The sequence below is a fragment of the Cupressus sempervirens genome, chromosome 7, assembly GCF_028749045.1.
Source record: "Cupressus sempervirens isolate cs-2001-9-10 chromosome 7, ASM2874904v1, whole genome shotgun sequence".
NCBI classification, from domain to species: Eukaryota; Viridiplantae; Streptophyta; class Pinopsida; order Cupressales; family Cupressaceae; genus Cupressus; species Cupressus sempervirens.
The window spans coordinates 690,725,967-690,726,305 of NC_143124.1; positions in this window are offsets into that span (position 1 = coordinate 690,725,967).

The following is a 339-nucleotide window of genomic DNA, read 5'->3' on the forward strand; positions in this document are numbered from 1 at the left end:
GCGGGTGGGGTTTGTAAATTTTCGTGAGGGCAGAAAAATCTTCCGACTGCAAATTCCAGGCGGGTCCCCGGGTTTTGTAATTTTCGTGAGGGCAGACGACTCATGTACGTGATCCAAAACCGGTCAACTTATTTTTTTGGTTAACGCCCAAAGTTTTGAACTCAAATCGAGTTGGCTACCCCGACTCGAATCGCCTCCGAATTTTTCGCACAACCCATGTCACCGTGCTCGACTTGATTCTAAGTGCCCCGAGTCATGTACGTGGTCCAAAAGAGGTCAACCTTTTTTTTTGGGGGGGTTAATGCCCAAAGTTTTCAACTCGAACCGTGTCGGCAACCC